The sequence below is a fragment of the Balaenoptera ricei genome, chromosome 13 (genome assembly GCF_028023285.1).
Source record: "Balaenoptera ricei isolate mBalRic1 chromosome 13, mBalRic1.hap2, whole genome shotgun sequence".
Classification (NCBI taxonomy): Eukaryota; Metazoa; Chordata; class Mammalia; order Artiodactyla; family Balaenopteridae; genus Balaenoptera; species Balaenoptera ricei.
Genome location: NC_082651.1, coordinates 52,146,189 through 52,171,625, shown reverse-complemented (window position 1 = coordinate 52,171,625; position 25,437 = coordinate 52,146,189). Strand labels below are relative to the sequence as shown.

Below are 25,437 nucleotides of genomic sequence, written 5' to 3'. Positions count from 1 at the left end.
GAGATTAGTGTCTACCTCCAAGGAGGTCTTAATAGGGAAGACAGACATGTATGCAAATAACTGCCACTCAGTTACTTATCCTTTTGGGTTCCAAACTTTGATAATGTAGAATTTGTGTCTTGTGTCTTTTCTCCCAAGGAAATTGCTTAATACTGGGCTTATTGGCAGTCCTAAAATGTCTATATACGAGAGACTTAGGGATTAAAATTTGTTTGGAAAGGACAGAAGAGCTTGAATTTGCAATTACTTCAAGCTGTGTATGTAAAACTGAAAAATAAATGTTAGTTGTGCATACTTCAAAGATTAAGAAGCATGTTAGAGGTTTGGTATGAGGAGAGGAAAGGCCTTAGCACCAACTGGATAAACTTTTAAGAAACCCTAGTTCTACTCTTTCTTTCTTTCCTGGAAATCGTCACAATCTATAATTACATTGTTTATTTATATTTACTTGATGATCTGTCTTCCTCACTAGAATCTCATGTGAGCAAAGACCTTGTCTGTCTTGTTTACTGCTGCATCTCCAGGTGGTTTCTGGCACAAAGTAGGCTCTGGATCAGTATTTGTTGAATAAATGTATGACAAACATCAGAGAATATTGACCTCATGAGAAGAAATATGCGTACTGGTGTCATACTTTGCCCGAGCCTAAGTCTACGGAGAGAAGTAGATGCAAATTTTCTCACTGGGATAAAATGAGACTGTGAGGAAGAAGTATCACCACTTTGCCTGAAATAATTATTCATGACATGTCATTTCTGATGGACAATGGGGGAGGCGGTGATTGCATTTTCTTATCATCATATCTAAGTACCTTTGAATAAAAAGTGCACAGTAAAGAAGCACTAAGACTATCATAACCAAAGACCCATCTGGATGCCAAGGTCAGCACCCTGGAGAAACACTGCAAGCGGTCAATACTCATCCTCTGGAGAAGCAGCGCATGCTGCTCCTGGCCTCACTTCTCCATCCAAAGGCTTTACTTGTCAGTGTGCTTGTATCTGTCTAACCTTCTTTTCTTTAAAATAAAAATCCTGAAGAAGAGAAAGTTCTTGCTGAGACCACTTGTCTGGCATCCTGGGAAGAACTCAGAGGACTGTTCATCCATTTAGTGAGAGAATTTTCCACGCTCAGTAAACTCTGTTGCTTCGTAACTGCAAACTTGTGCTTGGTGTATTCCCTTTCCAATGCTCTAGATCCCTCTTTGCTTTTACAACTATGGGTCTGGTACCCTGTAGGTGGTTTATTCTGGGTATTCAATGATCTTAAAGCCACAGAGCAGCAATCTCTCTACTTCATATCATGAGTACTCAAGGGGATGTCTAACTCTGGAAATTAACTACGTAAGTTTTAGCAGGAAGTGATAATGAAAACAAAGAAACACTTCTTCTCTCCAACCTGAATCTCCATCCAAATAGTTGGAAAACTTAAAATTGAAAAGCAAATCATTTCTAAAAAGAAAAAAAGCAACTGAGTAATGATAGCTAAGTCTTCTTTTATACTAATTATTTATATATGGGTTGCTCATTAAAGTCTGTATTCAGGCCAGAACTTGAGGCTAGAAGAAACAAGCAGCATATTAAGGCACCCTTTGGTCCAGAACAGATACAGACAGAAGCCTGAATCCCAGGTAGTCACTGCACACGAATGTCAATGATTACAAGGTGAGAGTAGGTGGCTTTGTCCATTAAATCAGAAAGTTGTGAAAAAGATATTGCACATTGCCTAGTAGAAGGTAGGCTCATTAAATGATTGTTCCATTATCCACCATCCAAATCTGTTCCAAATAGAGAAGAAAAACTCAGTCGTACATTGATGGGTTTTGGTATCATCTTTGATATAAAAGAAAAGCTTTATGTCTTGTTAGGAGTGGAGTATACGTTGATCCAGTATATATCTGTATCTATACCTATGCCTGTCTTGGGCCACACTTTTCCATCAGAGACCCATCCCTGGTCCTTCATCATTGGCCAAAGCAGAGGAAGAGAATGAATCAAGGTCATATGGGAATTTTTTACTCAGAGATCACTGGCAGTTACCCAACAAAATAATTTAATGCTAATAAGGAATACACTTCACGAAGCCTCCAATGGATCTCCTAATTTTACTCCTTATTTCCTTCATAAAATTCCTCTCAGACTATGATTACCATGTTACCATCTTAATTGATATTTTCTTGTTGATTATCTGTCTACTCCGTTAAAAAGTAATCACCGTGTGTGCAGAGATCTTGTCAGTCCATTAGAACCTAGAGATAATTGTCCATCCCCTTATTTTTAGCACCCCTTCACTCCTAAGACTTCGAATATGGAAAATAAAAATTTCCCTCACTGACCACTTTCAGTTTTATTTTAATTCTACTACATGCAGTATTTTTTTACTTGTTAGCAGAAAACTTTACTTCCTACTCACACAAGAAACCTTAGACCCTCTGTGCCCTAACTGGTTGCAATGAACAGAAACCCTCTCACACTAGTGGGAAGTTGAGAGGAAGGGAATTTTGTTGTAGGGAAATAAAGAGGTCTCATGGAAGCTGGAAAAACTGCAGAGCCAGTTGTGAGAGCTCAGGAAACAGAGAAAAACATGCAGCCTCAGAGATTCTCTCTCATGGTGTGGTTGCTTTTCTCTTTGCTCCACTGTTTTCCCATAGCTTTAATTTGTACATAACTGCCAAGGCCACATCTAACCCTACTCTCCCTTCCATCTCATAGCTTTTGAATTTGGGCACCTGCTGATAATCAACAATGGTACCTCGGTGCACAATCACAGAACTGCAGAGAAAGGAATTGGATTGGCTCAATCTAGCTTTTTTTTAGAGGTGTACCATGTTACTGACATGCCTCTCTGGAGCCACACCCCTCCGTCAGAGGTCCATCCTTGGTCTATCATCATTGGCCAAGACAAGCAGGGAAGAGAATAGATCAGGGTCATATGGGAAGCAGGAGCTGCAGAAGGGCAGAGCTTCAGAGAAAGGGGCAGTGGGCAGGCAGTGCACAAAACAGGGCATGGCACTGTCAAGTTCCTATTAGCGTGGTGCTATTTATAAGTATCTTAGAACATATTACATGTAGCTCAGATAATGTGGTTCACTCCTGTCTTCCACCAATATATAAAAACATAATGATTGGGCTTCCCTGGTGGCGCAGTGGTTGAGAATCTGCCTGCTAATGCAGGGGACACGGGTTCGAGCCCTGGTCTGGGAAGATCCCACATGCCGCGGAGCAACTGGGCCCGTGAGCCACAACTACTGAGCCTGCGCGTCTGGAGCCTGTGCTCCGCAACGAGAGGCCACGATAGTGAGAGGCCCGCGCACCGCGATGAAGAGTGGCCCCCGCTTGCCGCAACTAGAGGAAGCCCTCGCACAGAAACGAAGACCCAACACAACCAAAAAAAAAAATAATAAATAAATAATAATTAAAAAAAAACATAATGATTAAGAAAAATGAATATACCTTTCACAATAGGTTATGTAGTATATGTGCTAGTATATTCCACTTTCCATCCTTTTAGCATGAGTACTTGATAACAGTGAATATGTTGCTTGTATTGATGATGGTGATAATAATAACAAATCATATGATGCTTATTATATGTCAAGCAGTTTTATAAGCTCTTTATATCTACTAGGTAACTTAACTCTCACAAAATCCCTATAAGGTAGGCATGATTATTAATCCAATTCTGAGATGAAGAAACTTAATCACAGAGAGATGGGCTACCGTGGAGCTAGTAAATGGTGTGGCCAGATCTGAATATGGCTCATTTTAAATACTAAATTAGAAAAATAGTAACTGATAACATAAAGTGCTATTTGATTCTAAATTCCCTTTTGATATGAGAAGCTTCACTAATGCCATGTTTTGATGACAACTATTAATAAGTGCCAACTTTGTGCCTTGCCAAAGAATAGGTTATACGCAGCTTTATTTTTTGCCTTGCATTTGCCAGTTGTTATGTAGAATCCAAGGGGGTCCCACTACTAAAATACAGACACTCCAGAAGAATTCTCTTCTCCCAGCTCCAAGAGAGTCATGACTGAGAGGGAAAAGATGCCAGCCCTCAACCACTGGCTCTCAATGCCTAAGGGAGAAGGACACTGGCCAGTCTCACCCCAGGAGATTTCCCTAGTTTGTCCTCCTCACTTCCATTTTTAGAGATTTTTAATTTCACCCTCTTGATAAACAATAACAGATTTCTGGGGGAAAAATAGCATAACAACTTTATTTTTTTCCCCAGAAAGCCACTTTCACGGCAGATGGAACTCAGCTTGCTATCGCCCAAATCTTAAGCAAACCTGAAACGCGAAGATTCCCTTACACTGAGGGCCAAGCACCATTCCATTTTGTGTCTCTTTAACGGACACTTGGAACCAGTGAACACTTCCTTAATCTGGCCCCATTATCAGCCTAATAATACCTCCCGATATTCATAAATGCCTAGCAAGACTTTCAGCTATTTTGTACGAAGGAGAAATATCCAGCTAAATTGAGAAGATTACCACATCACCACATACATCAGTGACAGGCTCTGTGCTATTACAGTTGATTTTTGTTGACAGTTGGCTGTAGGCAGTTGTGTTTCAAATGCCTTTTTTCACTGGGAAATTAAACAAAATCCCATGCAAAATGCAGCCCTCCAGTTCAAAAACTGTAAATCCCAAATTAGCATTTCATACTTTAAAAGGTAGCACTGCACAATTTTCCATTGAAAGGTCTCTACAGTTGACACAAATGGGTGCTTCAGACATGACACTAATGCTACTGGTGTCTTTTAAGAAAGCCACCTTTTCAGATATTATTTTTCCTCTCTCAATAATCTGCATATACTACAGTTCTCGCCTATGGAAGAATAAAAAAGAGCAGAGAGGAAAAAAATCTGACTTACTGCTTTAAGTAAATTATGTTCCCAGAAATTTCCAAACAATAGGGTAAATGAAAAAAGAGATGGGTTAATTAAACCTCCTTGAAAAGAATAAAGGAAACCCTGGCATCCAAAGGTTAAATATCACTTCTTCCACTAAATTTTAGCAAGAAAAAGGTACTTCTATAAGCTGGAAAGATACCTGTATCTAGGACAGTCCTGATATAGGAACTTCTCAACTTTGCTTTGAAACAGATTAGAGCCCAATTTAACGAAATTTTAATGTGGGGGGAGGAGAGTCATAAGACTGACATTGAATAGGGCCATTTTATTCTTAAGACTGGAAATCTATTTTCCTTCCTACCAGGAGACTCTTAGCGTGAAAGTATTTTAAACAGTGTCATTCCTTCATCCAGAACAATTGCTATTTAACTGGGGGGGAAAAAAAAAAGACAATAGTTGTCAGTTGGCTATCCAGGACACAAATATATTTAGAGAAAGAAATGTAATGTTTATTTCTGGACTGTGGCACAAGCATAAAATACTAGTGAGGCAGTTTCATGCCAATCCTTTTGCAAACATTTCACCAACAGCAACTGACTCTTGGCCATAAAAAGTTAAACGTCCAGTGGTCAGAACTATCATGCAAAGGTCAAATGGAGATGAGAAATCTTGGCCCTGTACCTTGACCACCTTCAAAATTTAAATACAACAAAGTTCTGCACTCCTAAAAATAAGTGTTTATATCCTGTAAGTTTACACAAAGGACAACCACCACCTCATTTCTGAATGGTGAACATGTAAAAAATAAATATTATAGCCCATTTAGCTTAGTGATGGCTAAAAGCATGGGACCAAGTTCATATGAGGAATGGAAAACTTACTTCATCAAAGTGGCTGGAAAGCTTGAACTTCCTCCTAGATGTTTCTGAATTAAATGGCCCAAATGTAAATTTCATTCCAATTTTGTTGTTCTTGGTTAACCATGTTCTAAAGGTAACTACCAGCCTATGACTTCAGATAAACCTTGCTTCCACAAAATTTAGTGCTTATCAGATCTGAAGCAATTTACTTGAATAGATGCCTCAGCTCTGCCTTCTCCTTCCTCCCAACCATATAGTTTATCTCCTCATGAAAGAACTCAACCTCAAGAAGGTGGGCTCAAGAAAAAAGTCATGCAAACTAATCTACGGTGATGGAAGGCAGATCCATGGTTGCCTAGGGCTGGAATGGAATGAGAAATGACTGCAAAGATGCAGGAGGGATCTTTTGGAGGTGGTCGAAATGCCCTGCACCTTGATTGTGGTGGTGACTACAAGGATATTACATGGGTACAGTTTACTGTACACACAGTATACTTCAATCAAGTTGACTCAAAAAGAAAAGCAATTAAGACATAGGTGTCACACTCCCGTGAGACAGAATTTCATACAGAAGCATAGTGGGACACTTAAGAAGGAACCCAGCTCCACATTAATTTCATAACAAGGAAAATCTAAACACTATTTAGTTTGTATTCTTAATCGGAGAGTAAGCAAAGCCTAAATTACATTCTTGCCCAGGTGAAGACAAGAAGTGTCCTGACAAAGTAGGGGTAAGTAACATCATAATTACATGAGAAACTAACTCTGGATTAATTACTCATCTGGGGTCAGTTAAAAAGAAAAAGAAAGTCTCCAATTCTCTGGGGAATTATTGAGCGATGTACCTTCTGTCTTAGTTTAAGATTTCCCAAAGTTCCTGGAACCATCACCTTAATGCTTATTTACATATTTCTCAAAGACACAAATATCTGTTCACAATTCTGAAAATTATTGTTTGCAGGACAGAGGCTGTGTTCGTGAACATAAGTTCAGCTTTCCAAAGACAATAAAGGCAGTTCAGTGGTGGATATTTCTTCTCCACTGCCAGTCAATTACGGCTTATTAAACAGAAGAGGAGACACAGTCAGAGGAATACAGGAGGGTGCTGCTTTAAGAGGTTGATATCACAAGAAAATTCTAAATTACAAAACAAATACAAATTACAAATCTAAATTAAAAATAATTGTTCCCCTTCAAGAGGATTTTGCACTCTATAAAATTGGTATAGACCAAAAATATGCTTTAAATACAAATCTCCTTCAGTCCATTTAAAATGTTATTTAATTTTAAATCGTTTAGAGAAAACTTCAGGAATATCTTGAGTATAAAGCAATTTGATTATGAACAGGTGTTAATGTATCCCCCAAGAATACACAGCATACCTTCATTTTTAAAAAATCAGCAGATATCACGAAATTGCTCTAATTTTGGCCTTTGTGACATTCCTAATATCAGGCAATGGGAAATGCAGATTGCCCTATTTTGGATGGGAAGTTGAATGCTGAGAGCTTAAGTGATTTTCCGGAGTTACTCACCAAATTAGTAGAGATGGCCCAAAAACTGATTTCCAAATACAGTACTGTTTCGCTAGACAAATGCTCCTTCCTTCTGTAGTTATATTTGAAAAATACCATTTCCACATTGTCTTTTATTCTTTTCAAAGAGCTTCTCATACATTATACATTCATTCATTTATTCACTCATTAAAGAAACATTCATTAAAAATCTACTAAATGCCAGTCCCCAAATGAGCAACACATTACCCTATCTTCAAGAGTCTTAGATTGTAGTTGGGGTAAAAGATATATAAACACTTATAACCAAATAGTAGAGTCCAATGATATAGGTAGGTATAGGTGTTAAGATAACACTGAGGACACTTAGTTAAGCCAGCCTCTTGTTGCCAAGAGAAATTAAAGAATTCTTGAAAGAGATGACATCTGAGCTGAGTTATGAAGACCTTGTTAAAGTTAGCCAGGAGAAAGAAGAAGTGGTAGAGAGGTACGTGTGCAAAGGAGGGATGGGGGTAATGGCAATAGGATAAAGGAGGATAAAACGAAGTCCTAACATTTTAAAGGAACTTAGGAAATAGAGCATTTGCATGTGAATAATAAAAAAGTAAAGACTCAGGGGTCTGAAGCAACATACACAAGCTCTGTTAGTTGACAGCAGTTAGTTGATTCTGGCTTCTACTTAGCTCTTTTTCCAATATTCCTCACTGCCAATTCAGGTGAAAACAGTAATTAAATGTTTGCTTTTTTGTAAAAACATTGTTTGTTATTGGTCTTGTTTCACCTTTAAAAAAATGTAAAATACTATATCAGAATAATAATTTTTGAAAACATTAGTTTCTAGCTGAGACCATCACCATCCATATCATTTGCATATCATTTTTTTCCAAATGGTCCCTACACATTATTTTAAAATAAACCAGGGAGTAGATCCTGTCTCTTTAGTGCAAATTGGGGGTGTTAGGGTTGGGAGAAAAAAGGCTAAGAGAAGAAAAGTAACTTTACAAAATCACATGGTAAGTGGCAGAGTGCACACTTGAATCCAAGTTTTCTGAATTCCCAGTTCAAGATCTTTCCACCATACTCCAAATTATCTCTGCGAAGCATGCAAAGGAGGATTTTTAGTATTTTTTGCCTTAATATGTCACTGTTCATTTTTTATTATTAATGTAATACACACCTATTCCTTACCTTAAAAATCAGAAGTATTATTACTGTGGGTGGGGGAGGGAGTTACATGGTGGTAAAGAGGTCAAATACTTAGAACCTTCAAGCAGAAGCCACCAATGTTCATGTTACCGTAAAGCTACATACCTATAATGTCACAGTTAAAACATGCAAAATGATTAAATCTACTTCTGATGTTCGAAAATAACAGCTTTTATCCACTTGTTCCAAACACCCCCTTCTAAGACACAGGGCGAAAAATCTTTGCCTTATTTTGGTACTATAAGTTCAGAGGAAGAAATAATTTGCCATGTGATTTTTCAATCACCCAGCTAAATTCAAGTTCCCTTTGACACTGATGCTATTCCCAACTCAACACTGCTAAATTTTAACTATCCTCCCTTTCAATTAGCTGGGTTTCCATTTGCTTACTTTGTCCGTGGTTATAGCCTTCCCTCATGGACCTAAGATCACTGTTTTCCTTCCTCTTTATGCTCTGTGAGCATCAAGTATCATGGGGCATGCGTGTAATTGTCAGTGTGAAAAAGCCAGCTGGAGGTATCATAATCATGTCAATATACCAGTCAGCAAGAAAACCTCCAAGGCGATTGTTTCTATTTAGATATAATATTACATGGATTGAAAACTGCTGCTCCTACAAACTTCTGAGTGATATTACCATGTTTTCATACTTTTATACAATCAACTAATAAAAATATGTGTATATATATATGATAAATATTATATATTTACATATATAAATATATATAATTGTACAAAAGAAAATAAAATTCATCATTCAGAACATATGCAGAATCAGAAATTACTTAATTACCTGTACTACAAAAGATGGAATCTTAGGGCTCTGAGAGACTGTGAGAGGTTAAGTAAAGCAGATCAACTCACTTGCTAAGAACTGAGGTGAAATTCATCCAACAAAGACTGCTGTTTTCTCTCAGCAGAAAATTCTCCAACCTTAGAGAGCCTCTCTTTAGGTCTACCTTGATATCATGTGTGGTGTCCCATGTTCTTCCTGGGTACCAATGTCTTGCTCAGTAATCACTTAAGCTCCCTTCTATTGCTCAAAAACAGTGAAAAACAGAAAAGAGTTTCACTACCACCATGTAATATTCTTACGTATTCAGAGCTAGTGGCCATAGATAAGTGGAACAGAAAATGTAACAAGATGGAGAAAATTTTATTTTCTATATCTCCTCTAGGGGAGAGAAATATATGTGGTAAAAAAAAAATACTTTGCTAACCCCTGGGATAATGGTGAAAGAAGTGAGGCAGGCATTCTATAGTAACAATAGATAGTTGACAAGCTACCCTCCAAGAAGATTCAAATCTGGTCAACTATAGACCTACCTGTGCTGAGAGAGGATGCACATTTGGAGCAAAAACTGGATTGTTCAGGATGTTAGAAAAGGATTGAGAATTGCCACAATAATCTCCTTCTCCTGCCTTCCCCTACATAGCACAGTGCTTTTACCCTAGTTAACTGTGGAACAAAGCCACCAAGTTATTATCCTGCCAAGCAAGCCTACATGTCTTAGTCCAGCCACCTGGCTGAGTAGCCGCGAAACTTGATGACTTTGAATAAGGAACCTGAACCTTCTTTGCCTAGCTCTGAACTAAGCACTTGATATGAATCAATGATTTCTAAAATTTTTTAAGTTAAAAATTCTTGATTCAAATGAAAACTTACCATTAAAAAAAAATAAAAATAATAGTGACAAACTCTGAATGACAGGTGAAAATGGAGGAGAGTGATAGTAAAGAGCCTCAAACATTCTGAGTGTCCCTGGGGGAATGCCATGGAACCCCTGGTGCTCTGGGGAGAAGGGTTACAAACTACCAGACTACATGATCACAAAAGCTTCTTCCAGTTCTGAAATTGTAGGAGTCTCTTAAACCTTTCCAAAAGAATGAAGTGGTTAATTTTAGAGTGGGAGTGACATTGGCAAAATGGCAGAGTAGACAGCTCCAAGCTCTCATTTCCCCACAAAAAAACATTGAAAAACAAGAAGAAATTGTTAGAATCAACTTTATCAGAGCTCTGGAAAACAGTCAAAGGTTTATAGCAACTAAGTGGATGTCGAATAAAAAAAAAAGGCAACTTTGAGACAGTAGGAAAGCTTTGTGGCATTTTTACTCACTCACGCCCCATCCCCTCCCCAGAATGGTGGTGGTATCAAAGCAGCAGCAGTTCAGATTCCCACCATAGAACCCTGGTCCCTGGTTCAGCAGGGAGCAGAGTAGAAATTATCCACCAAGTGTGACCTGAAGGACTAGTACAAGGTGCTCACCTCCGTTTCACCTAACTAGAAAATCAGGCCATAAAAACAGTTGGTATTGCTCAAAAACACGGCAAGCCAAACTAACAAACCTCAGTTGCCTGGGGCAAAGGATTATAGTCAAAACATACAAAAGACCACCTAAGGCCTGAGAACAAAAGCTGGGGAGAGTTTCTTCAGTAAATTAGAACATGTAAAAGCAGGCATATATGCAGCAAAATACAGAAAATCATGTGCATGTCCAGAGTATGATGAATGCTCAGAGATGACTTGAGAATACACTAAGCTTTTACATCAGACCGATCCCTACACTCAGTGCAAGCCTGACTGAATGCTGAAGGAGTGCCCTGGCATAGAGTCAACCTGAAAATACTTGGAGAGGTGTTGTTTGTTCAGCACTGGCATTCAAGGAAATCCATGTCAAACTTCTAGCTGAACATAAGCTAAGGTATAAAGACCACAGTGGCCACACACAACAAGGAATACAGCCTTTGCAAAAACAGTCTGGGGAAGTCATCAAACAAATGAACTACTACAGCATTCAGCAAACAAAAAAATCATCAAACCTTAGGGAAAGGGGGTGAATCTGATTTCTAGATTGCAGGAGATGAGAGAGAGGAAGGCGCAGAAAAAAATAGTTGAAGAAATACTGGCTGAAAAGTTCCCAAATTTGATGAAAAACATGAATCTATGAAGCCATGAAGCTCAACAAATCCCACGTAGGATAAACTCAAAGAGACATACCCTGAGACACATTAGTCGGCCACAAAACAATCCTCAATAAATTTTAAAACATTTAAATCATACAAAATATACTGTCTGATCACAATGAAGTTATAGTTTTGCAGGAAAACGGGAAAATCCGCCAATACATGGAAAGCACACTCTTCAGTAACCATTGGGTCAAATAAGAAATCACAAAGGCAATTAGAAAATAATTAGAGATGAATTAATTAAAAAAAAAAAACAACTTATGGAGCAGAAGAAGAAACATCTGGGCAGCAACTCCAAAGGTGTTAACTGTCTTGTCTGTGCTGAAGCCATCATGGCTCAGCAGGACTGAATTCAGCAAGAGAATGCTGTGCAGAACCCTCTGGTCTCTGAGCATCTGGAGCTCTCAGTTCTGTGCAAAGAGTATGCTGAGGATGACAGTGTCTAGCAGCATGAGATCAAGGACCTCCACGAAAAGTAGTCGTATATTGGCAAGATCAGGCCTGATGGGGACTGCTTCTATTGAGCTTTCAGATTCTCCCACTTGGAGGCACTGCTGGATGACAGGAAGGAATTGCAGTGGTTCAAGGATATGCCTGCTAAGAGCAAAGAGGACCTGGTGTCCCAGGGCTAGGTCCACTGTTGAGGCTTTCCACAACATATCCATGAACTTGACTGAGCAGGCAGAGAAGCGGACCTCAGTAGCAGACCTGTTGGCCTCCTTCAAAAACCAGAGTACCTCTGATTACCTGGTGGTCTATCTGGGGCTGCTCACCTCAGCTGCCTGCAGCTTAAGAGCAAGTTCTTCAAGCACTTCATGGAAAGTGGGAAAACTGTCAAGGAGTTCTGCCATCAGGAAGTGGAAGCCATGTGCAAGGAGAGTGACCACATCCACATCATCACACTGACTCAGGCACTCAGCGTCTTCATCCAGGTGGAGTACATGTCCCGCAGTGATTATGGCACTACTGACACACACATCTTCCTCAAGGGCTTAGAACCTAAGGTCTAACTTCTCTACTGACCTGGACACTATGATATCATCTATAAAAAGGGTTGGCTCCGGCCTGCTACTGCACTGACTGCCCTCCCCTCTGCCAGGTGCTAGACATGTACAGAAGGTTTTCTGTGGTTTTAGAATGGTCATATTTTACTCTTCCCATTTTCCCTGTCATAAAATCTTCCACATTTTATTAAAGGGGATGCTGGTGGTAAAAAATCAAAACCAAAAACAAACAAAACTCATAGGATGCAGTGAAGGCAGTATTCAAAGGGAAATATATAACTATAAACATTTACATTTTAAAAATCGATCTCAAATCAATAAACTAACTCTGTACCTTAAGAAAGTAGAAAAATAAGAGCAAAGTAAAACCAAAGCTAGCAGAAGTAAGGGAGTAATAAAAATCAGAGTGGTATAAATAACAGAGAATAGGAAAACACTAGATAGAATCAATGAAATTGAAAGTTGGTTCTTTGAAAAGGTTAACAAAATTGACAGATCTTTAGCTAGACTAACAATAAAAAAAAGAAAGAGCACACAAATAACTAAAATCAGAAATGAAAGGGGATATTATAAATGATTTTATAGAAATATAAAGGATTGTAAGAGAATACTATGAACAATTTACTCCAACAAATTATATAGCTTAGATAAAATGGACAAATTCCTGGAAACACAAATTATCTAAACTCAGGAATAGAAAATCTCAACAGACCTATAACAAGTAAAGAGATCAAGACAGTAAACAAAACCCTCCCAATGAAGAAAAGTCCAGGACCAGTTGGCTTCACTGCTGAGTTCTACCAAACATTTAAAGAATTAACAACAATTCTTCTCAAACGCATGAAAAAAATAGAAAGGGATGGAACACTTCCTAACTCACTCTATAAGGCCAGCATAACCTCAATACTAAAGCCAGATAAAAGACATCAAAAGTAAAGAAAACTACAAATCAATATTGTTTATGAATATATATGCGAAAACCCTCAATGATATTATCAAACAAATCCAACACCATTTCAAAATAACTATGTATCATGACCAAGTGGGATTTATTTCAGAAATGCAGGGTGGTTACACATGAGAAAAATCAATCAATGAAATACACCACATTGATGAATGGGGGGGAAAAAAACACATGATCATCTCCATCAACCCAAAAAGGCATATGACAAAATATAATACTCTTTCATGATAAATCACTCAGAAAACTAGAAATAGAAGGGAACTTCCTCATCATGATAAAGGGCATTTATGAATACCCACAGCTAACATCACACTCAGCAGTGAAAGACTGAAGGTTTTCTCCCTAAGATCGGGAAGAAGACAAGGATGCCCACTTTCACTATTGCTATTCAACACTGTACTGGGCAATTGGACAAGAAAAAGAAATAAAAGTCAACCAAATTAGAAAGAAAGAAGTAACACCTCTATTCACAAATGGCATGATTCTATATGTAGAAAATTCCAAAGAACGTACAAGACAGTTACTAGATCTAATAAATGAATTTAGCAAAGTTGCAGAGTACAAGATCAACACACAAAAATTAGCTGTGCTTCTGTACACCTGCAATGAATAATCCCAAAAGGAAAGTAAGAAGCAATCCCATTTACAGTAACTTCTGAAGAATAAAATATTTAGGAAAACATTTAACCCAAGAGATGAAAGACTTGTAAACTGAAAACTACTAAACGTTGCTGAAAGAAAAGGAAAGACATCCTATGTTCATGAGTAGAAAGGCAATACTGTTAAGATGGCAATACTACTCAAAGCAACCTACAGATTCAATGCGATCCCTCTCAAAATTACAACAGCCTTTTTTGCAGAAATGGAAAAGCTGATCCCTCAAATTCATATGGAAGTGCAAAGGGCTCCAAATAGCCAAAATAATCTTGAAAAGAACAAAGTCAGAGGACTCAAATTTTCGATTTCAAAACTTACTATAAAGCTACAGTGACCAAAGCAGTTTGATAATGGCTTAGGGGTAGACATAAACACCAATGGAATAGAACTAAAAGTCCAGAAATAAACGCATACATCTAAGGCTGCTTTAACTTTTGACAAGGATGCCAAATCTACTCAAAAGGGAAAAGAACAGTCTTTAACAATAGTGTTGGTACTACTGAATTTCCACATTCAAAAGAATGAAATTGGGCCCCTATTTCACATCATATACAAAAATTAACTCAAAATGGATCAGTAATCTAAATACTAGAGCTAAAAGCATAAAAGTCATAGTGGAAAACACAGGGGTAAATCTTCATGACTTTTGATTTGGCAATGAATTCTTAACAATCACACTAAAAGTATGAGAAACAAAAGGAAAAATAAATAAATCAGACTTCATCAAAATTAAAAACTGTGCAGCAAAGGACATTATCAAGAAAGTAAAAAGTCACCTTACAGAATGGGAGAAAATATTTGTAAATCTTACATTTGATAAGGGTATAAGATCTAAAATAGACAAATACCCACTACAGTTCAACAACAAAAAGACAAACAGCCAATTCAAAAATTGGCAAAGAACTTGAATAGACACTTCTCTGAAGATGATATACAAATGGCCAATCATGTGAAAAGATGCTCCACATCATTAATCACTAGAGAAATGCAAATGTAAATCACAGTGAGATACCACTTCATACCTACTAAAATGGCTCTAATTTAAAAAACAGAAAATCACAAGTGCTGGCAAAAATGTAGAGAAATTGGAACCTTCATACACCGCTGAGGGAAACGTAAAATGGTGCAGCTGCTTGTGAAAAACAATTTGGTGGTTCCTCAAAAATCTCAACATGAAATAACCATATGACCTGGCAATTCCACTCCTAAGTATGTACCCAAAAGAATTCAAAACAGGGACTGAGACAAATACTTATGTGCCAGTGTTTATGGAAGCATTATTTATAATAACCCAAAGTATCCATCCATGGGTTTATGGATTAACAAAATGTAAGATATAGCCATCCCTCGGTATCCTTGGGGGGATAGGTTCCAGGACCCTCTATGGATACCAAAATCCACTGATGCTCAAGTCCCTTATTAAAAATGGTGTACTATTTGCACATAACCTATGCACGACCTCCTGTATTCCTTAAATCATCTCTAGATTACTTATAATACCTAATACAATGTGAATGCTATGTAAATAGTTGCTGGCATGCAACAAATTTAATTTTTGCTTTTTGGAACTTTCTGGAATTTGTTTTTTTAGTATTTTCGATCCGTGGTTGGTTAAATCTGAGGATATGGAACCCACAGATATGGACTGACAACTGTATACTCACAATGGAATACATTTAATCATAAAAAAGAATAAGTTCGAATACATGCTGCAACATGTATGAACCTTGAAAACATGCTAAGTGAAATAAGCTGGAGACAAAAAGACAAATACTGTATGATTTCAGTTGTATTAAATATCTAAAATAGGTAAATTCATAGAGATAGAACATAGATTAGATGTTACCAGGGGTTGGGTGGTGGGAGGAATGCTGAGTGGTTGCTTAATGGTTACAGAGGTTCTGCTTGGATTGAGGAAAAAAACTGGAAATAGATAGTAGTAAATGACTGCACAACATTTTGAATGTAATTAATGTCAGTATATTGTACACCTCAAAAATGGTTAAAATGGCAAATTTTGGAATATACATTCTACCACAATAAAAAAATTTAATAGGGTGAGATTTAAGGAGGCTGCTTAATATTCCTTAGTGCTTCACCTTTATTTCTGTTTTGAGTCACTGGGTTAGTGGTGCCTCTTTAGTATATCCAATAATCTAGCAAAGTCTCCTTAAGCTAGCACAAGAAAATCTATGGAAGAAGAAGCAAAGTGTGTGTATGTATATATGTGTGTGTGTGTGTATTATGGCCTAGTCTTTTGCATTCAGAAATACAATTAGTTATCCATAAAGCAACATAGAAATGAATAAAATTAATGTACAAATATAAACACTACATATAAACACATAGGGTAAAGGGTATACAATGTTTTTGATGCAATAAAGCTTCTGTTATTATAATTTTGCATGGGTTTTCCTGCTTTTCAACATATATTGTGTCTAATCTTTTCATGATTTTTTTCCTTCTTGTTTATTTTTTTCTATAGTGTTCAAATGTTAAATATGACATCAACACTATTTTGTTGCTTAGAAGCAATGTTTCAATGAACTCCATCAAGATTCTCTTCCTTGTCTTATTTGAAGTCTACCACTGCTGAAATGTCTCCTGCATTCTCCTGTCTTCTGAGGGCATCCTTTTCTTCTGGGTTTCCCCACGAGTTTGAACTCCAATCTTTGCCCACCCCAAGCTACTCCTGATTAACTTTGCTCTTTCTGAGTAAATAGGTCAGCACAGAACAACCTGACTTTAAAAAGCATCATTTTTCTGTAAAACCTAACATAAGCTAAATAAAATTTTATTATTCAACACAACAAAACCCTCATTAGGAATGCAGAACTGATTTTTTTCATGGTCTACATATGCATAGTGAGGTAAGAGAGTGGAGAAGAGAATCATCTGCATATCACTGGTCAGGCTCCAAATAGCCATGATATTCAGTGGACAGCTTTAGGGGGAGGCAGAGATATCTGAAACAGGGGTTGATGGCGGGAATAGAAAGAGAAGGAATGTAAGTGACACTGGTGAGGGATAACTACAATATCTATCAACTGATTAGATGTATGAAATATGGAAGAAGGCAACTCAAAGCTCACAGAGACTGGAAGAAGGTGAAAGAAACCAGTTGTTTTCAGTATGAGAACAGAATGGAGGAAAAGGGAGTTTGAGGTTCTAATGGGATAGAACCTTAAATAGGAAGAGTTTAAGTAGAACACTGACATTCAAAAACTGAAAATCTCAGGAGAGAAGACAGAGCAAAGGACTCAAAGAGGCAGCAAGTGACATGGAAAAGGACCAATTTTAGAGGTAGTAGGACCTAAAGGATAGCATGGAAGGCAAGCACAGAGTGAGGGGCAAAAAATATTCCATAGAATGTAAGGTGGGAGGAGTGACTTGGATTTGGGAGATAAGGGGTTATGAATAATATTTAAGAAAGTTATTTCTTTGTGGTTATGGAACTGGGAGTCACACAGCAATGGAATGAAGGTGGTGAAGTAGGCAGGGGTGTCAAAATACAGGCAATTCCTTCCCAAAGGCTAATAATGAAAAGAAAAACAACAAGAGGAAAATGGCCTGTAGAGATAACAAGACAGAATGAGGGTTTCTATTTTATTAATATTTTTAAATATAAAGGTGGAGGTAAAACTCAGAGAGAAGTAAATCAATGCATGGGAAGAGAAGGGCTAAACTGAAGGGGGCAAGAAAATGGAGTAGAAGACAATAACTGAAATCCAGGACAAAGCTGAAAACCTAGCCTTGGGAAGAGGAAAACAACTTCTAAAACAGAGACAGGAGAAATGAAAGCCTAAATAAAAGAAGACACAGACGAATCACCCAGAATGACTTCAACAGCCTCAATTCAGCAGGCCCAACGTCCTCTGATGAAAATGAAGAGAGAAGAGGGGGCTTTGGGGTTCAAAGGCAGAAAAGTGATTTGAAAGAGAAAGTCAGCAAGATAAGGAGGAAACAAGAGATGAATAAAGGAACTACTAAAACAATAAGCAGATGCCCTCTTGGAAGTAATGGAAGTTCAAGGGAAGCCTCGATTTCATTAAAGCAGGCGTTGAGAGATTCACATGTAGAATAAATGAAGGATGGTGTAGCATTTGCTCATGAGAAAAACAAGGCTCCCAAGAGATAGGCAGAGGGGCAGAACAGGAGAGGAACCCAGGACACTGGGTAGAATTGTGGGGATGGAATGAGATAGAGAAGTTTTGTACCTGCTAGGAAAAGCCGTGGCTATCTTATTTACCAGCATGACTCTCCAAAACTGCGTGGAATTTCATTAAAGATGTGGGATTCAGTAAAGGAAAGGCTATCTGGTTCATGATTGGCAAATGATACTTGCCACCTCTTCCCCTAGGCTCAGGAGAGGAATGTGTGGTGCTGAAAGGGACAGATTTTGTTTTCACTCCTGTTGGCTGCCGGCATGGGGCCCAGCAAAAGCAGAGTCACGCAAGTGCAAACTTGCTGCTTTTTAAGCAACGAGCTGGCAGGGAAGAGATCCTCTCTTTATCATGTATTTATTTATTTATAATTTGTATAGCATCCATATCCAAATGGATTTGAGGCAGTTCGCAATAAAAACACATGTACACATGTCACAAGATACTTAAACTAAAGGTCAGAGAGAGCCTAGAAAAAGGAGGATAGCTCTTGCAGCGTGTTGTTCTGCAGGAAAATAACTAGGAAGAAGAGACGGCAGCCTGAGGACAAATGTTTCTCAGGGGCGCTCTCCCATTGCTGGTTTTGTCCATGACAACCACCAGAGAAAACCTTTCATCTTGGAGTATGCCCAGACCAAAGGTCCCAAGCCCAGAGAGAGAAGAGTAGGGTCTGGTGCTCAGGGAGAAGACGCTGTCAAGTATATGTGCATTGTTCCCACTGCCTTCAGCCCAGGAGGGAACACTGCTGGGGTGTGAATGGATTTCCTGATGTCAGCAGAGGGGACCAATCCACCTCTGTCTCCAGGAGACTTGTCAGATGAGACTCTCGAATGCCAAAGTCAGTGTAAGCTAAAGGCAAAATGTCTAGACCCCAGGGCCTTGGAATCAGCTCCATTTCACTGCTTCCTTTACACACAGCCTCTTCTTCACATGCATTAAAGCCTCACCAAGGCTGGTTTCTAGGTCTGCACAAAAGACCATTGAATGCCATGCAAGAAGTCCTCACTCTCTAAGAATCCTACTGGAGCAGCACCACCGTGACCACACACAGGGCAGCCACAATGACCGCGTGGGAAGCAGAGGCCTGCCAGCCAGTCCCAACGGGTGTCTGTAACCTCGCTTCGTACGCCCACACAAGGCAGCTTTCTTTTGATACAGGGCAGGATGCTGCTGTAAGAAATTTCAGAGAGAGCCCTTCTCTCCTCACTCTCTACCCCCTGCCAGTGTCCACCTGAAGCTGACCACAGCTGGAGCATTTTCTCACAGGCCATAAAGAGTTGGCAGTGGCAGGTAAGGACTAACAATCTGATACCTTCTGTGACACAGACACACTCTCCATAGGTGGCTGTTGCTGCTACTGGGGTTTTTTATAAAATGGGCAATGCAGATGGGTTAAGGGATTTCACTTACAGTATCCTGAATCTTTTGCTAGTAATATCCAGAGGCAGATATGTTTATTAGTGAAAGAAGGAAGTAAATAAATAAACAGAAAAAGGCATAGAGTACTGACATCAGAAGAGAAGAAGTGTAAAGACATCCGTCAGAAGTTTTTTACTAATTTAGTTCTGTTCCTGTTTGAGTGAAGAAAATGGCTCTCCATTGTGCTTGACACAGCTGAGGACAACTGATGGATTAGAAGTGTTCTAGGACAATGATATCTCTGGTAAATGCAAAGATCTAGGTGCCACTGGCATAGAGAAGAGCCAAGTTTTGGCCCACTCATGCTTTTCCTCACTGTGGCCTTTCCTAGGACTGAAGAAATGAGTCTCATGGGAATTGGCAGAGTGATTAGTTTGGACCAGCCTCATCAACAGTGTAGGTCACAACTTGGTCAGTTCAGGCCACTCTGTTTGTCAACTCTCAAGGTCAAAGAGTTGATAAGATGGGATATCACAGTGCCTCCATCAAGGGGTCTAGTTTTCAAGCTGTATGTGTCCACGATTTACCCTATTTCTCTGGCAGCTTGAGCATTACACTATTTCCTTGTTCTTACAAGGAGACGAAAATGGAGGGAAGACATTACAATCTCAAGTGTCTGTGGAAATCATCCACTGTAGCTATTTTATTCAGGAGGGATGTGCTTCCTGCCCCCATTATTCTAGGCAATTGGGTATTAACTTTCACTGTATTTGCTACACTAATGGTTTCTCCTAATAGCCCCACCCACCCTAACCACTAGTTGAGTTCAAATGCCTTGACATCTGTCTCCATAACTTTAGTCTTTCTCTCCACCCAGCCTGAGTGAGAGGCTTGCCTTCCTTCCATTCCGTGTCATGATCTACAGTAATAGGTTCAAGAGGGCGGAAACTTGGTTCCAGCCTCCCTGATGCTTTGACTCACCCTCGTAAAAAGTTATTGGTGTCAGCACTGGTCTAGCAATTGCCTCTCCCCCCACGCCCCCTGGCTTGAATAATTTTACTTCCCCCTGCTGCACCATACAATAAACTCTAATGAGCTCTCACATTCCTTCGTCAAGCACCCGCTACCACCATGTCAAACAAGGAGAGAAAAATAACTTCCTGCTGAAAATCCACATGGCCATGAAGTTCTAAGCAACTTAAGTAACATGCAGAAGCAGGTCACACTTTACAGAGAAGGGCATCCATCAAGTATAGGGAAAAGAGAGAATATGATCTATGTGCAGGAGAAGCATCAGCCCCAGTCCCCAAAAAAGGGCGAGGGGAAAAAAAACAAACAAAGGGAACTTGAGAACCTGAGCTGAAAATAACTTTTCAATATTTCGTCCTAGGATTTGTGTCATATACTTCAATATGTAACAGGAATCCCAATATATATGACCTGTTCACACTTTTATAGTTAATTTCACCAGGAAATGAACCAACATTCCTTAGCCCCCCACTGTGTGCTAGGCCTGATTATTTTACATTATCTAAGAGTGGAAATATGGGTTTAGAACCATTTCTCTCCCCTCTCCCAATACACATTTTCTGAATACTTCCATCAAATATATATATATATATATGTATATATATAAATATGTGTATGTATATATATATATATATATATATATATGCAATCACACCCCATAAAGACATATAGACACAATTGCACATTCAGTTTCCTTCTTTATCTCTTTGTCCCTTTTCCCAGCTCACACCAGGTTGATTTCGGCTTAGAATACTCCAAGGGCTATGGGATGGAGAGGTGATCAGCTCTGCTTCTCAAACTACCATACAACCACTGTAATGATTGTCCTGCATGGGACCCCATACTTCTTGCACGAAGAAGGATATGACTCGGCAGCTGCCTAACCTGGAGCTCCCTGTGGAGGTCATGCTTTTCCTCCTTGGGCCTCCTGGGCCATAATGACCCCATGAGCACTCACTACCCCTCTTGCTTTCTAAACTTTCACATACTTGTTAATTTCTTCCTTGTGTATCTCCCTGTGGTAATAGCTGAAAAGCTCTTAGAATATTCTTCAAGGATTTCGTACTTTCAAAGGGATAACTGGAGATAGAGCACATCCAGGTAAGAATACCCCATAGGCCCTGGACAAGGAAGAAATACATTCTGAGTAGAATTAGCAATGTCCATGCAGAAGAGGAGGAGAGGTAAACCAAGATTCTTATCTCACGGACCACTTAGTATGTGAGGAGGTGGGCTCAGAAAGCAAAGAAACTTACCTGTGGGCACTCAGCAACTAACTGGGAGAGCCAGAGGGTGAACATAACGCTTTCTGATTTCAATTGCAACACTGGCTGCATTAAACTCCACCCTTCTAAGTTGGCCTCCTGGCCTGTAATATATGCTCTAATTAATCCTTGCTTCACCTGCCGTCTAGGTTCATCGTAGAAAATCACTTTCCTCTAGATATCACCCATTTGAAATTTCAATGGCTCCAAAGCCAGTTACTTATAGCTGAGATTCTCAGGTGTTTCCCCCGCCTCTGTACGCCTGATGGGTGATGTTCATGCGTATGGCACTGGATTTCTTGTGTTGACACAATAAGCCTTGTAGCTCTAAAGCCACCTTTTTTCTTACCATTCAGTGATTGCACTTGTATGCAAAAGAATGTGAGTGACACTGCTTACCCAAGTAATCAGTTACCTGCTTCGGTAGGAAGTCAAGTCATATATATATATATATATATACTCTCCATCTGCTGAAGCCCCTGCCTCAAGTACTTCTGGAAACTTCCAGAGTATCTCACAGCATCTGAGCTGTTCTTTGTGCTTCAGTCTTTCCAGCTACTCTATTAAGGACAGTAATTCTCTTTCAGTTGTCCTTTACTGGTGAGGAGGTATGTGGCATTCTCTCCATTCTGCGTGGCATTCTATTAGAGGACCCCAAAGGCAACGTTCTTTGAGCCCCAATATGGGATGTGTATTTATAGCCTCTGTCATCTCAGGGCCCAGATATGCATCATGGGGCTGGATCAGAAGCAGATTCCAGGAGCGGCCGCCATGTGAACACAGGCTCCTGTCTGATCATGAAGGCTTTGGCACAGTCTCACTCGCTGTATGCTGGATTTATTCACCCTTAGATTGATGGCCTTCAACCCCACCCAATGGATGTAATGGATATGGTACTGCATGTTACTCATTCTGTCCCACTAATTGGCCATGCTGGCCCAGTCATGCCTAAATTCCAGCAACGGACAGTAGAAGACTTCATGGTATGCTAAGATTCCTACCACACATGATTATAAAAGTAGCAACTTTAATTTACATAAAGCAAATGTAGGTCAAAGAAAATCTCTACTAGTTAGTCTTCCTAGAATCAAATTACTGATACACCTCACAATGGATTATGACAGGTCAGCATGTTGCAATACTAAAGTAAAAGTGGCTGGCCCATAGGAGGAAAGCAAAACCATCACCCAGCAATTTCCAAAGTGGACATGCCCAGCATCATTTTCCATTACTTTTTGCTTAGGGGCTGCACTTTAGTCCATGGTTGGAGCACTGCCCTGGCAAAGGTAGTGCTCTCATCATTTCTGCACCATTCATAATGGTGTTCCCAAAGCCTAAAAACACTCCCCACGCTGTTCCCACTTAGGGAATGCCTGTCGAATGTTAACCACCATTCAAGGCCCGAATGCTGCCTCCGCCAGGAAGCATTCCCTGATGACATCCATCTACACTCTTCACCATCAAGTAAACCTGAAAGTCGAAAGTGCTCCTTGAGCACAGAGACTATATTAAATGGCAAGCAGTATGTGTCATTTGGTTGTTTGAAATGCTAAAATGAAATAAATTAGATGGTTATACTGGGCCTTTAGAGTCCAGAGTTGAATTCCATAATGTTGCATTTTCTTTGTTAAATTTCCTTTCTATAGTGAACAGTACAAAATAAAATTTCTCATAACCATATCTGTGAAAAAAATATTATACTACACTGTAGGAATCTGAACAGTTTATGCATTCATGTCTCTATATGTAGGTGCTTTCACAGGCTCAATAAATATTTTTTTCAAAAAAATAAATGTAGGTTATATAGGAAATATCATTTATACTTACAACATAAAAGTTGATATAATAATTCCAGAATATATAAAACTCATACATCTCTATCTATTGATCCATTTATCTAAAGAGAAGTCTAGTAGATTCATGGCTGAAAATACTACCCAATGCTCTGCAGTGAACAGAAGTGGAATGTTCTATAAGGTAACCAGGTTGTCTGAAAGCAAAGTAGATTCTCTGTAATTCCCATTTTTATAGAAATTTATAATGCCACATGAATCCTAGTGGTGTAATAGCCACCACCTCCTCCTTATACTTCACACTGGAGTTGCTTTTGTCCCTTTCTTTTGGGAGAGGTAAATTTGAGGGTAGTAGCCACTATTTACAGTAAAAGGCTGTTATAGCGTTTTTCAAGGAACCAAAACAAAAAAAACGTTCTAAGCGGGGATGTGGTAAAAGGAAGAAACAGTGTACCTTGGGGAGCTTCTCAAGGGCTTTCAGAATTGAATAGCTTCCTTGGGGGATAAAAAACTAGAGTTGGGATGAAAGGAATGAGATTTTTCTTGTAACTTTTTGACTAAAAGAATAAAGGTAGTCAAATGGACTGTAATTTGTTCCAGGAGAATACATCATCAACCACACGTATTTACTGAGCTCTGATGATGTCATCCTGGATCCCAGCCATGCTGCTCTGAATCCCACACGTCCTGGACTGAGCTCCAGGAAGACCAGACCACCTTTTGCAGAGCCGCTGCCCATCCCCAGGATTCCCCTGCCTCTGAATTAACTGTGTTCTTAAACACACATGCTCTTAGGGATGGAGTCTTTCAGAGTCATCCAGTCCATTGCTTTGCATTCTTCAATTATCCATCAATATTTATTGAGGGCTTACTATGAGCACAGCAGAGTGGGGACCTAAAGGTGTTTGCAACATATTGAGAGTTTATAACCAAGCTGGGGTGATCCTCTGCTATGAAAGTTCCAGTTTGCCTTAAAGGAAAAAGAGAGAGGGGAGAAAGGGGAGGAGAAGGCAGGAAAAGGGAGGGGAGGAGAGGCAAGAGGAGATTTGACTATTAATCATGAGGAGTTGCTAAACCTGAGGTGCACCTTCACAGGGTGATGGGAGGATTCCTGGAGGAGGCAGACTGGTTAGACTTGTAAGAAGAACACTGAAGAGCCTTTGACCTTGACTGACAGCCTGACAGTTCAGCTCAAACAGCATTTCCCAGACTGGTCTGCAGTACATTTCGTGGGAATTATGAAGGTGTGACCAAAAGAGGGAAGGGGAAGGAGGGCTGCAAATCAAGTAAGATTGGAAGAACCTGGATTCACCAGATTTTTTCTTTTAAGGCAGAAGCACATGGTCTTTTAATATGCTGAAAGTCACTGTGAATCTGCAGGAAAGGGGTGTAGGAAATAATATTTCCCAAATTTATTTAATGGAAAGAAAGTTTTTCACTGAAGTCAGTCACAAGACTAGTGTTAAATAAGCCACAGTATGGGAAATGTTGCTAGTGCATATAAGTGACTTACACCACGACTGACAAGGTAGAAAAGTCATTCTCCTTGGGCTTCTCCTATGGTGCAAAGGAATAACTCTTGGATCAGCTCTGAGTCCAAGACTTCTCTGACATAATCCCTTCTTTGCCTCTTGATATGAATTTTGCCTTCTAACGTAAAGCAGCAAAAGCACTGTTTCTGCTGACCAATGACAGCTTCAGTTGCAGCGGGAGAGAGAAGAATCTGACACATAACATTTGGGGGCCTTCAAAGAGCACTGCTTACTAGTTAACCTCTTGGGGGCAGGCAGGAGTT

General features: G+C 39.3%; 1 pseudogene; it reads left to right on the top strand.

The window, feature by feature from the left end:
- The first annotated feature begins 11,668 nt into the window (after positions 1-11,668).
- On the top strand, positions 11,669-12,514 carry LOC132376745 (ubiquitin thioesterase OTUB1-like; annotated as a pseudogene).
- Positions 12,515-25,437: the final 12,923 nt, after the last annotated feature.